This window comes from Panthera pardus, unplaced genomic scaffold (assembly GCF_024362965.1).
Source record: "Panthera pardus isolate Hobbes unplaced genomic scaffold, ASM2436296v1 HiC_scaffold_15, whole genome shotgun sequence".
NCBI classification, from domain to species: Eukaryota; Metazoa; Chordata; class Mammalia; order Carnivora; family Felidae; genus Panthera; species Panthera pardus.
The window spans coordinates 18357911-18370460 of record NW_026526710.1 but is presented as its reverse complement, the minus strand read 5'-3'; the positions used below and the strand labels follow the sequence as shown (position 1 = coordinate 18370460).

At 39.5% G+C, this 12550-nt stretch overlaps 1 protein-coding gene across 4 annotated transcripts in view; it reads right to left on the bottom strand.

Annotated features, from left to right (window-relative positions):
* TTC28 (tetratricopeptide repeat domain 28) overlaps positions 1-12550 on the bottom strand; it is a 626630-nt gene that overhangs the window by 373887 nt on the left and 240193 nt on the right. The gene's annotated exons all lie outside the window — the stretch shown is intronic.

Below are 12550 nucleotides of genomic sequence, written 5' to 3'. Positions count from 1 at the left end.
TTTCCACTATAATCTGTGTATAATAAGAGAAACTGATTTTATTATCATTCTGAAACATAATTAGGAAGGCAAATTTCTCATAATCACAAAAGTTAATAAATTTATCTTAAATGCTATCACTTAGAAGATAAGAAGTTTTTTTTATTCTTGATGTTTTGTATTATCAAAGTCGCTGTACTTAAGCCGTCAAGGCACTTGATCCCTTGTCGTGCCTCACCTGGCCCCACACCAACAGCCATCCTCCTCAACACCCGAAAGGAGATTCTACCAGATATTTCTCTTCAACAGCCAATTTTCCAAACAGCCTTCTATAATAATAATAGAAGATGTGCACTGTAGGAAATTAGAAAATGCCAATGAGCCAAAAAAAAAAAAAAGTTTTTTTTTTTTAAATAAACATTTCACATTCCCAACATCCAGAGATAGCACTGTTAACATCTTCATGTATATCTTATTAGGTCTTTCCCTTTGGCCCATGTACACATACTTACATGCTTATTTTCATGGAAAAAGCATTATATGCCACATACTCTTCTGCAGCCTGATTTTTAAAGGCTTCGCCTTTCTATCTCAGTAAGTTTCCATCTTATCTAATGCCCAGCCCAAATTCAGTTCTCTCCCATGGACCCCGGCTGATTTGTCCAAATTAGTATCAAATCTACAATCAGCAGCAGCCAATTTTTACTTGAAACTATCTCTCCCAAGCCAGGTATGACCTGCCTTATTCCCTTTGCCAAGGGAAGTCTTTCTGCCAGGACTCCTCCCCTGAGCCCCAATATACGTATAGTTACATATAGTAGTAATAGCAGCAGCAGCAGCAACAACAACACCACCTTACACTTGGAAACATCTCATCATCATACACATACAGAGCTTAATGCAAAGCAAAAACTTCTGAGTTAGTAAGCAACTCATCCTCAGTCTAGAAAAAACAGAACTTTCAAGTTAGAGGCTCTATCATCCAGAATGATGGAGAAGATCTAAATGAATTTGTGACTCAATATGTAAATATTGTCTAAAATATTTAGGACAGCCCAGATGGTAAAAGCAGCAGTGACATTAGTAGTGAATATTAATATATTTCTCGTATTACTGTTTCAGGTCCCTATATTTTAAATAAGTGTGTGTACACAAGAAATCCATTGAGATCCAATCTAATTTCTTCAACTCCTAGACTCTGAAACATTTTTAAAAATACACATACATATTCAAACACTGAAAAGGCAGACATGTTATTCTTATTTTATTTTTAAAGATTTTATTTTTAAGTAATCTCTACACCCAACATGGGGCTAGAACCTACAACCCCGAGATCAAGGGTGGCATGCTCTACTGACTGAGCCAACCAGGCGCCCCTTATTCTTATTTTAAATAAATGCCCCAGGGACACCTGGGTAGCTCAGTTGGTTAAACGTCCAACTCATGATTTCGGCTCGGATCATGATCTTGCAGTTCATGAGATCGAGCCCTGTGTAGGGCTCCACACTGACAACACGGAGCCTGCTTGGGATATTCTCTCTCTCTCTCTCTCTCTCTCTCTCTCTCTCTCTCTCTGTCTCTCTCTCTGCCCCTCCCCTGCTCATGTTCTCTCTCTTCTCAAAAATAAAATAAAATTAAAAAAAAAACTTTAATGTTTCAGCTTCTTTAATTCTTGTTTATATTTGAGTTGAGAAAGAAGATAGAAGTAGTGAGGGCAGGAGAAATGGGGGTCAGGGAGGTCTGATAAGAAAGATAACACAGAATAGTTTACAGTCTAAAAAGAAAACAAAAAGTTAGGTTGGTAGAGAGCCAGAGAGAAAGGTAAACAAAAGTAAAATTCAAAAGCATATTATAGCCAGTCGAGGAACCAGTAAGAGAGAAGCAAATATTTAATGGCTAAAATGACCCTTCCACTAAAGGCACTGCCTTACATTAGCAGCAACAGGGTTATTCAAGCAATATGTCCACAATAACATAAAATCCAAAGCTTTGAAATGCTCCTAAAGGAAACCGAGAGAATTCAAATTCAGAAATCTATTTGTACTCCTTCATTCATTCCAAAGTATTTGTCAAAATCCCCAATGTGCCAAGCTCAGTGCTGACCAATAAACATGCATATCACACATCCCTGATGTCGAGATAATTATTAGCAAATTAACAGTCTCTTTATCAGCATAGAAGTAGAATATTTAAATCATAAAATATCCTTAAGACAAGAAGAAGAGCCACCACTGACAACTTATCATTTTATCCAGTTCAAATAATATCCTTAATTGGCTCAAGTCTCCTAAGGAAGATCAATCATCCACTAAACAAACTAAACCGTTAGACTCACAGCAAAGCATAGACAAAAATCAACTAATGTACTGATCTATGATGCCAAGCCTACTTATCAACTTATTGGAAAAGATCTGTGCATTTAATTCACAGCTGCCATGTTTCAGACACAGGGTTTTCTAACTGACCCCTTTCTTACATAAAAGTCAAGATGTCCCACTCATCTGCTTACCGGTTGAGTTCCTCTACCCTCAGTCCCAAATTTAAAGTCTGATTTCAATACTAGTTACTCTTAAACGGGGGCTTCCCAACAGTACATCTCTCTATAAACACTAATGCACTGGAGACTGAAGCCTTCAGCTTAACCCCTGAAATGGTAGAGTAGGAAGTGCATACACAATACCACCACTTTACATGAACTTGTCACAAGAAGCGTTGGGATGGTAGGCTTAGGAGAACATCTGTTTTCAGTAGCAGTGGTAGATGGATGAAGGAGGAAAAAATAAGTTCCTGGTGTCCACACTGAATAATGCCTAACGTGGTGACAGGAGACACCGGGCCTACAAGCACTGTCATTTGTAAAGCATAGAAGATTATTAAAAATCCTGTGGTGGCAAATGCAAAAAAAAAGAGCTATTAATACTCTCCTTTACCTGAAAGTACCCTGGAGTGTTAGTTAAGTAACTCACTCCATAATTCATTCTGATCATCACATGTTATTGGTTTGTGATCTTTGATAATGTGTTGAAAGCTCTCCTTCCTGGGCTTCTATGACTTAGAACTCTTGGCAGTACTTCTTTGTCAGCCTGTCTCTAATTTTTTTCTTCCTCTTAAAGCACACGACTCTAGAAATCATGCAGCACACCTGTGTCAGATGGATCCAGGTTCAAGTCCCAGATCACTAACTATGAATTCCAAGATTGTCGGCAAGTTATTGACCCAGTCTTAGACTCAGTTTCCTCCCCTGTAAAGCAGCCATTCTAAAATCCTCTTGCAGTATTGTTAGGATGTGAAGTAGGTAATGATGTCAACACAGTGCCCAGAACGCAGGAGGAACGCAGTAAATGGCACCTATTATTATCATTAGCATTGACAATTTTCCTCCACTTCGTCTGTGCTTCTGTTTCAGCCCCATTTGCGAAACTGGAAATGAACTTCAAAAGTTTTATCTCCACTCGTGCTCTTACAACCAAGATTTCAGATGTTCTAATTATTTAGGACTAGTCAGGTCACAGACTAGTAAGAGGTCTGCACAGCTTCTATACAATCTCCCAATCTCTGGAAGGTAATTTAACCTATGGAAGTAGTCAGTTTCAAAGGTTATAGATACCATGATTTCATATCTCTCAACTGTGCATCAATCTGTTCATTAAGCAAACCAAGAGATATACACAAAAGTTTACTGACAGACTCCTGCCAAACTTACCAGAAGGAACACAGATTACAATCTTTGCTCTTTGCTACTGGCTGATTGTCTATGGTTACTGGCCAAATCCCCAGCATGACTACTACAAGGCTGACACATGGAAAAACAACTGGCCCCAAAACATTTTGTTTTATTCACAGACTATTCAGTTATTAACAAAGCTGCTACCCCCTTATAAGATTAGTGATACTAAAGTCCAAAAGGGGTATGGCAATGAATGGACAGATGGGTTCCACGTGACTGTTCAACTTATTAGGTGGACAATTACCGTGATCCCTTGTTAAACATGACACCAGGTTCTCAAGTCAAAGCTTGGCTAACATTTGTCCATGTTCTCTCCTGTTGTAGGCCCTTTGTACAGATACTATCCTAAGTCAGCTGTCTCCATGAAAGCCCATTTTGCCCTGCCTCCACCTACCTTCCTCAAGTGCTTCAGGAAAAGCACTAAACAGGGGCCTCCTTGACTCCCAACATACCTGGCAGCTGATCAAAGCTGTCTCTTGACCGTAAATAGCATCCTCTCTCACAAATGCCCTATTTCTTCAGTTTTACATACAACAAGAGTGTAAGAGGCTACAGGAGAGCACGAGACAGGTTTTACTTGGCTTCTTGCCAAAAGTGGGGAACAGTTTTGTGTGTTTCAAAGCACTGATGGGTCTCATTTTGTCATAAAAACCATCTCTGCAGCCATTCACACCACAGGTCTGAGGAGGTCAGTCAGAGCTGGAAAGGCAATCGGAAAGACAGATTTTTTTTAAGTAAAGAAACATCTGCCCAAAAAGCTGAAGTAACAAGCTTCCATCCTCATGTGACTGGCTTAGCTTTTGATCCCTCTGCTTCTAAAATGACAGGCTCTAGAAGCAAAAGGCACACAACCACTAATAAAAAGACAACCTGAATACAAATAAGATGGGGGAAAAAACCAGAATATATGCATTGCTTTTTTAACACAAACACACAAAAAGGAAATGATGTTGTTGGCAAATGTGGACCACTATTCTACAGACGCTTGATATCCTCTCCAAGGCGCTGGCCTCCCCATCATCCCAGCCTGTTCTCTCTACAGCTTCTCACTCAGCCCACACCCCAGTGCCTCACCTCTGGTTTCCTCCTTCTCTCCAGTCATTCTTTCTACTACCTCTCTCCTCTCACCCCTGATTTCCTTTCTCCTATCTTCTCAAGTGTCCCTATAGGACTTACTACTAGCAGCATTAACAGTGGCATTATCATTAGCTGCCAAAATCCTAATGTTTGTTTTATGAGAATTATCGAGGGAGGACAGAGCTCTAAGGAAGATGGGGTCTGGGGAAATGAGAATGAGAATGAGAATGATCACCACACCAAGGGTCAGAAAAGAGTAGGAGAGCAGCTGTAGCATTTATTTTCAGATTCATAAAGTGCTGGAATGAGCAGTGACTGATCAAAGCAGGGCTCGATCGAATATTTTACTTTCTAATTCTTCCTCAAATGCATGGCAGGTTTTTTCTGTTTGCCAGTGAGTTTACCTTTTAATAGTGTGTGTTGCCAGAACAGGAGCTCAGAGTTATCACTGATGAATGAAGAATTCTATCTTCAAACTGAGTTTTCTTAAAGAAGGCTTGATAGTTCAAGCCCCGCATCGGGCTCTGTGCTGACAGCTCAGAGCCTGGAGCCTGTTTCAGATTCTGTGTCTCCCTCTCTCTCTGCCTCTCCCCTGTTCATACTCTGTCTCTCTCTGTCTCAAAAATAAATAAACGTTAAAAAAAAAAAATTAAAAAAAAAAAGAAGGCTTGATAGACTTGGTATTCAGTCTGCAAGGTTTTGTTGATTCTGCTAAGAGGATCATGTCAGTTTCTTCTCCTCTAAAATTCAGCATGCAAAAGTGCTTTTTAAAATGATCTTGACTGGGGCACCTGGCTAGCTCAGCTGGTTGAGCGTCTGACTTTGGCTCCGGTCATGATCTCGCGGCTTGTGGGTTCGGGCCCCACATCAGGCTCTGTGCTGACAGCTCAGAGCCTGAAGCTGCTTTGGATTCTGTGTCTCCCCTCTCTCTGCCCCTCCCCTGCTCACACTCTGTCTCTCTTGCTCAAAAATAATAAAATAATAAAACATTAAAAATTTTTAAATGATCTTGACTTAGTGTTTTTGAGATTTTAAAATAAAAACATCACTATATACCTAAAAACAGGTTTTCAATCCCTTCCCAAGACAGGGAATATGATGATATAAAATAGATTAAAGTCTATGGTAAGACGTCATTTCTTTCTATTGTCCATTCAGTCAACAAACATTACTGAGAACCACAATGTGCAAGCCATTGCACTAGGCTCTACGGGAGACCAGAGAGTTGTCAGTCATAGAGCCTGCCTTTAAGGAAAAGTATTTATATACATGTTTATACAAATAGCTATAGCACAAAGTAGAAGGAGGATACAGAGGAAGCACTCTGGGAATTCAGAGAAGGAAGAAATCAATTTCAGTTGAGGGACTTGTAGAAAAGACAGTAGATAGTTCAGACAAGAGGCTATTTCACCATGTACTAGCATTTAAATATTTGTGAACTTCTCTGGCTAACTAAATCTTACCCTCTGGAATTTACAGGTACTCCATTTGTTGTTAGTGTTCCTGGTCATAACACTTCTCAGTTTCCTCTTCTATTCATTGAAATGAAAATATAAGAAAACAAAAAAAGGACTCCAACTATTTTCTTAATTTTTTAGTTTTATTTAAATCCAAGTTAGTTAACATATAGTGTAATAATGATTTCAGGAGTAGAATTTAGTGACTCATCACTTACCTATAACACCCAGTGCTCATGCCAACAAGTGCCCTCCTTAAACTATTAAATCACAATTAAATTGGTAAAGGGACTGGAATACAAGCATAATTCATTCATCCATTTGTATTTGATAGCAATAATCCCGCAGCAACTAGAAAACACACTTATCTTATTAACGAGACTGGAATTATTTCAATTAGGTATCTCCACATGCACCAACTGTTAGAAATCAGACTGTTTTGAAACAGTTGTTAATGACTTCACACGGCAAACGTTTTCCTGAATTTCAGGGGGAAATCTATGATTGAGACAGATGGGGAAGAGCCTGGCCCTGCTGTGTAACAGAGGAACAGCCTTGTGGGCCTAGAAATGCATTTTCCACTGGGATCCAGCAAAACAATCCTAAAGACACCCAGAAAGACAATCAGAAACTTTGGCAACATCTGCTACATTAAAAGTTCAAAACCTGGCACCAGTAAACATCCAGTTATGGGAAGAAATGCTTTAGCTCAGAAGCAAATCTCTAAATTTCAAACTCATATAACATCTACTGAGAACATCAGGAGTCCGAGGTCTAACCCTAGTCCTCTGCTTAACCTGGGTGAATTTGTGCTCTGCCTCTACTGGACGCTTCCCTTAGACAAGAAACAGGACTCATAATAGAGTTCCATTCTAATGTTTCACTTCCTGTAGGAAAGGAGGTTGTTTTCAGCCTACTAATTCATGGAAATGCTTTAAATCTTTGAAAAGGCCGTTAATATATTTACAGAAATATTTACAGGGTCAATTTTGACCCTCTGGGGAGGCACATGCCCTAGAAATTCTAACCTGTGCTGAGGTATGTATGTGGTCTGCCTGAAGCAAGTTGGAGATACGTTCTTTTAGTTGTTTTTAACATATTCTATGTTTTATCAACTGGGTAAGTACTATCCTTTTGACACTTCATAGGTGAGTATCGGCCCACCTATTGAGAATAAATCCATCAAAAATGGCACACTATTAAAAATCCATTCATTTGCACTTATTTTCTAGCCTAATTCAGAAGAAAAGTAATAGAGTTCTCTTCTAACGTGTCTTGTCTTTTCCTAGACCTAGGATAAAAATACTTCTGGAGAAAATAGGAGGGAGAAAAGCAAACACAAGTACAGCAATGCTCATTTCCAAGGTTTATGGTATGCTGGGGCCTAGTAGTTCTCCAAGTGTGTGATGAACAACAAAGGTCTTTTCCTGGTATGCCTATCTAGCCTGCCCCAGGCTCCCCGGGCTCTAAGGTTTGGAAATATGAAAAAAGTTATGTACATACAAGTCCTCTCTCTCTCTCTCTCTCTCTTTCTCTCAGCATTTTATATAAGGTTTTGGTGTTTGGATAAAACAGAATGTCTTTTGATTCTCCATAAGGCTGAGGGTCAAGGGAAGTAGAGCCTAGTAATCCGTTTACCTGCTTCACTGATTAAATTTTTGAGCTCCAATCTTCTTTTACAAGAAAGAAAAAAAATTTACAGCTGTTACAAGGTATAATAACGTCTTTACTCTGGGTATTTCTGCAGTATAATATACACTGCTATTTGCACATATAGTAAATACAACAAGGACTGAATTACCCTAGTGACAAATCTCTTATCTCCTCCATTTTTCTAGTTCTCACACAGCCAATCTCTTCCATTGGTGCTTAATGACCAAACACTCATTCTATTGGATCTGGCACAATGCCAAGTATACAACCCAAGAAACGGAACTGAACGTCACAGAGTCAACATTTTGACTAAGGGAAGTGAGTTTGATACAGAAGTTAAGGCCACGGGGTTTCAATTAACTATCAGGATGACAAGTAGAGGCTGGTTCTGTTCAATGATAATACTCCAGAAAAGATGTTTGTGAATTTTTAGTAATGTCTTATATTCTGGTTGCATGGGAAGAATTACTATAAACTCAGCTATAGTTTCTCCTGTTTTGTAAACACATTTTTCAAAGTAGACTTAATTAATAAGATGCAAGTAAGCGGAGGGCACCTGGGTGGCTCAGTCAGTTAAGCATCTGACTTTGGCTCAGGTCATGATCTTGTGGTTCGTGAGTTCCCACCCTACGTTGGGTTCTGAGCTGACAGCTCAGAGCATGGAACCTGCTTGGGATTCTGTGTCTCCCTCTCTCTCTCTGCCCCTCCCTGACTTGTGCTCCCTCTCTCTCTCTCTCTCAAAAATAAATAAACTTAAAAAAAAAAAAAAGCAAGCAGGCTTCCTAAAAGTTGCAAAGGATTGAAAAAAACAATAAAGTTTCTAAAATATCACTACTGAATGTGGCAAACACACAACTTGCCAGTCCCATTTACCAATGAGTTGCCTGAGTTCTTTAGAAAGAACAAGGTGATTGGATCAAGTGTCATCTAAGGTACTTTCTACCAAGAAGATTCTGGGGTGCCTGGGTGGCTCAGTCGGTTAAGCATCCAACTTCTGCTCAGGTCATGATCTCACAGTCCATGAATTCGAGCCTCATGTCGGGCTCTGTGCTGACAGCTCAGAGCCTGGAGCCTGCTTCAGATTCTGTGTCTCCCTCTCTCTCTGCCCCTCCCCTACTCATGCTCACTTGCTCTCTCTCTCTCTCTCTCTCTCTCTCAAAAATAAATAAACATTAAAATTTTTTTAAAAAAAGATTCCATGATTCTCAAGGTAATGTTTCATTTCATAATACAATTAGCAAATACTTTGAGAAAAATGTCCCAGCTTTTATTTTTTTAGTGTTTACTTCTTTTTGAGAGGGAGTGAGAGCACATACTCACGCGCAGGAGAGGGGCAGAGAGAGAAGGGAACGGAGGATCTGAAGGGGGCTCTGTGCAGACAGCAGAGAACCCAATGCAGGGCTCGAACTCATGAACCACAAGATCATGACCTGAGCCAAAGTCAGACGCTTCACCACCTGAGCCAACCAGGCGCCCCCCAACTTTTATTTTAAAAGCTCAGTCTTAAAGCCAGGGCTTTTCTGCATCTGCTCTGCAACCACCAACATGTATGAAATTAACCTGTAATTAAAATGAACTCTTCAAGCAAATCCTGATCACCTCAAACTCTGAGAGAGATGGTGAAGGAGAACTGCTTCTCATTAACAGAAGATACAGTCACTACAAGTCACTTAAGAACCAGGCAACAAAGTATTTCTTGCACAGAATTTCTTCAGATCATGTTTCATTATTCATTAAACTTGGAGCCGAATCCTTTCTGAGCTACCGCAGGGTGAAGGAATCAGTTCCAAGCTTCCAGCTGCAATTTATGACTCTTATCATTGCTTCCCTATCCTCCTTGCAACGTTATACAATATCCGCCTTCAAGATGTGGGAGTTTCACTCCACCCTTCTCCTGCTGTGAAAAATTGGTGATAATCATGGGAAGAAAAATAACAATTGTTAAATAATATGGCTCTAACCTTAAAACTAAAAGAGAGGTCACTCTCATAATCATGTCTATTGTTTACTGACTCCTATATTATTAAAGAGCTGAGAAAGTACATCTTTCAGAATCAAAGAAACAGTGTAGAGGTCATCCAGCTCAGTCTCCTACCTAATGCCTAAATCCCACCAACAGCAGCCCTATAGCACATAACTGAGCATCTCCAGTAACAGAAAACTCACTGCTTTCAGAGGGAGAGAATTTCATACCTCGAGAGCATTTTAACTTCCGAAAGTTATCCTTTATATGAAACAAATAAGCCAAGACATGTTCCTGTCATTTCCACCAACTGGTCTTTGCACTATTTTTTTAAAGATGTAATTAATATACCATAAAATGTACCCCTAGCACACTTTTTAAGACAATGTGGAACATAGCTCATTCTTCTTCCATGTGATAATCCTTCAAATACTTGACGGTAGTACAATAGGCCCCTTCCTGCTACTAAATAAACCCACTTCCTTCTGTCACTTCTCATTTGAAATAGTCTAAAAGCCACCCCTGTCGTCCACTATTTTGGCTGTGGTGCTGATTCTGAGTATACCCAGCTAATCTATACTCATCTCAAAGTTACTTATGCTTCATCATAAACATGGTAAATAATGAATAAAAATAAATTATGGAACCCTAATAAACATTTTAGAGTGAGAAGTAACATAGATTGTATTAATGTGAGAGAAAAGAGGAAATTATGACTTGTAAGCACAGACCTTCGTAATCACCAGATGATGTCTGGGATTCAGAAAGAACGAGATCAAAGAGAGAGAAAGCCAAGGAGGCTGTGAGGAGCCTGAGAAAGGCGAAAGCAATATGATAACAAAACTGGTATGTAGTGAGATAAAATCAGTCAAGTGTTTGAATGAAGAGCTTAGGTACACTTAGGAGGATAAAAAGATAAAATGTCTAGAAATAGAGAAAAGTAGTAATTTGGTGAAGCAGCAAATACAGTGAATATAGAGGGTAGAATCCTTTCTCAATCTTTTCAAAGAAAAGAATTCCATCTTTAATGATACAAACTTCAATATACAATCTTTTTCATTAAAAACTCTCTTCACCTTGGACACAGATAAAACAAAACACAAAGATAACCTCTCTAGATAAGCTCTCTCTAAAACAATGATTTGGGTACGCTATGGCTAAGACTTGATTTTTGCTCAATTATTTTCATGTTTGTAAGAAAAAAAGTGATGAACTAGATTCTCTTGCTTTACAGGTAAATTTTGTTTTAATTTTTTTTTTAACGTTTATTTATTTTTGTGTGAGAGAGACAGAGTGCAAGTGAGGGAGGGGCAGAGAAAGAGGGAGACACAGAATGCGAAGCAGGTTCCAGGCTCCAAGCTGTCAGCACAGAGCCCAACAAGGCGCAAACCTGCAGACCATGAGATCATTACCCTAAGTCGGACGCTTCACCAACTAAGCCACCCAGGAGCCCCTACAGGTAAATTTTTAAATATTCTAATGAAAATCTGTTCAGAAGGTGTTAATTTTTTAAACATATTCAGCAAAACTCCTGATCAAATTCTTCCAACAGGTTTCAGATAAAAGCAGCATTATATTTTTATGATGCTTGGTCACCCTTACAATTTCTCTCAAGTCCAGCTGCAGAGTCAGTGACAGCCACACGTGCAGACCCTAGCTATCCAGAGCCAGGACAGCAACTGCAGAGTTATTCAACTCTTAAGGGAAGGCATTACCACTCACAGTTCAGCCATGTTTATCATATTTAGTAATCTAAAAGCGAGCCTTTTCTAATAGTCCATTCCCCAAACACAGTGTTGAAAGGAAAATGGGTTCAGAAGGTCATCTTTGTCCATCCTCAGAACCTCAAAAAGAGGTTCTCCAAAGGACAGGGTCCCTGCTGTAAGAAGTCATCAGAAAGCAGCACTTACAAGATAGAACCGTGTTCCTTGACAACTAAATGAGAACTACAACCTTTCCAAAAAGGCACCAGATTAAATGATGCCAGCAGGAAAGTACCAGTTTCACGGCAACGGTTATAATGTCAGTTTAGTGGCCTTCACTCCATAGTCCTGCTCTCCATAGTCATAAAGGTGGTGAAAAGTGGTACCTTAAAAAAAGAACAGTCCTAATCACTGTAAGAACTACAGCTACAACGTCTACTGTTGGCGAGCAGTACACAAGCAGAAACAAATGTAATGCTCAAATCATTTACATGTTCTTTATAAGAGATATGAGAAACAACCAAACTCAAAGTCCTTTGTTGCCAATCTGAGATCTGGCAAACAGAATCCAAACACACGAGTCTTCCGGATCCTGTTCTCTAAAAGTTCTAGACCTTGCCAGAGTTTTCTAAAATCAAGACCACCCCCACATCAATGTTGTTTCAAAATCAAATATTTTAAAGCAGTGGAATTTCAAAGTAATAAGAACAGTACAGTGACATAAAAGTTATGAGAAGAGAGAAGGCAAGTTCACAAGTAGGTTGACAAGTCACTACTGGCCCCTTCACCCTGTTCTAGTTGGAGAGGGAAGCTGGGATTTCATAAGTTCCGACAACAATATGTCTTAATAAGACCAAAGACTGCCTTCAGGCATCGGAAGATTTGTCACATAGGAGATGAGTGAAGGCTGTGCCGGATGGTCAGAACCAACATGGTAGTCCAGCTCTGTTACTCCTTGGCCAAGAACTACTGCAAGATACCTCGGGAGTTA